At 48.5% G+C, this 1292-nt stretch overlaps 2 protein-coding genes and 1 long non-coding RNA gene across 5 annotated transcripts in view; 2 read left to right on the top strand and 1 right to left on the bottom strand.

The window, feature by feature from the left end:
* The window catches only part of LOC108229391 (sodium bicarbonate cotransporter 3-like), a 35047-nt gene that overhangs the window by 15961 nt on the left and 17794 nt on the right, over positions 1-1292 (top strand). The gene's annotated exons all lie outside the window — the stretch shown is intronic.
* Positions 1-1292, top strand: part of cmtm7 (CKLF-like MARVEL transmembrane domain containing 7) — a 6253-nt gene that overhangs the window by 706 nt on the left and 4255 nt on the right. The window lies entirely within an intron of this gene.
* LOC119617782 overlaps positions 1-1292 on the bottom strand; it is a 9721-nt gene that overhangs the window by 5667 nt on the left and 2762 nt on the right. Inside the window, exon 2 of the long non-coding RNA XR_005234191.1 lies at positions 1071-1264. This is a non-coding gene — a long non-coding RNA (uncharacterized LOC119617782). The remainder of the gene's footprint in view (positions 1-1070; positions 1265-1292) is intronic.

Here is a 1292-nt window from a genome sequence, read left to right as displayed (position 1 = left end):
GGGGGGGGGGGGGGGGGGGGGGGGTCAGTTCCAATAAGACTGCAGCTCCTCTGAAGCTTTCAGCTGCCTCAGAGAATTAATTAGTTAATGTTGCTGCTGGTCGAGGATTAAACCCCGTCAGAAATATGAAGCTCATCAGATGATGATGTGTCACAAACTTCTCCTTCAAGCTGCTTTATTTTGCTGCTGAGGGTTAGAAACAGGAAACTAATGAAATTAATCTATAACATGAACTAACATCCTTCAGTAAATCCTCGGGAACTAATAAGGATTAATGTAGTTAAAATGACTTAAAAACAGGTAAAATCTGATTTAAAAAAGCACAAGTACTGTACCATCTGACACACACACACACACACACACACACACACACACACACACACTCCCTTCATTCTGGCTGCAGGACTGCTGATCAGAACCACTTTAACAGACTTCAGGAGAGGAAGGACAACATGCAGGTGATGGAAGGATCTGTTCGTCGGCACAGAGAAACCAGAAGCTTCCGGTGGTTTGGTGATGGTGGCTGCTGTGGTGCCGCTGAGGGTTTCATCTGGTGATCGCTCCCCAGAGTTTACCTCCGGAGAAACCTCAACATGAACAGGATGATGTGAAACTCCTGAGAGCTTTTTTGGGCCCAGCTTCCTCTAATAGAATCGGTTCAGTTAGCAGGAGTTTCTGCAGGTTTCAGCTTCACTTCCTGCTGCTGAGTGAGTGACAGAGCTGTTGGTGCACCTCCAGGATGTGGGTGAAGGTGTGAAGCATTCTTCGTTACGTCCTTATGGTGTCATAGAAACCAGGTAATGACATGAAATAAAGAAACTTTCTAAAACTAAACGTGTGTTCAGCCTCAGATGGCCTCCATGTGTGAGGCGTTTCCTGCAGCATGATGTTTTTCACACCTCACAGCCTCAGACCCACACAGCACCAACTTACTGGAAACAGCAGCACGTTTACTGTTGAACTAACCGGCAGGAAGCTCCAGCAGGTGTAATCTTTATGTAAACTAAACTGAGGGGAAGGAGTCCTGCAGACTCCTTCAGCCTCTGTAGCCCCGCCCCCTCTGCACGCACCTGCTGTTCCAGCTGCAGGTGGACCGGTTCTGTGCAGGTCCGGGTCCATAAACTCTGATGTTCCTGGACTCGGTCAGGTTCTGCAGTCTGACGTCGTGTTCTCCTCCGGTGTTCCTGAGGCAGGAAGCTGAATTATTGATGAGAAGCTTTTAGTCCAAAATTCATAAGGCTGGTCCAGCTGCTCGGTGTTGGGTCTGTAAGGAGGAGGGGGAGGAGGAGGGG

The sequence above is a fragment of the Kryptolebias marmoratus genome, linkage group LG16 (assembly GCF_001649575.2).
Source record: "Kryptolebias marmoratus isolate JLee-2015 linkage group LG16, ASM164957v2, whole genome shotgun sequence".
Classification (NCBI taxonomy): domain Eukaryota; kingdom Metazoa; phylum Chordata; class Actinopteri; order Cyprinodontiformes; family Rivulidae; genus Kryptolebias; species Kryptolebias marmoratus.
This window is presented reverse-complemented; position numbering and strand designations above follow the sequence as displayed.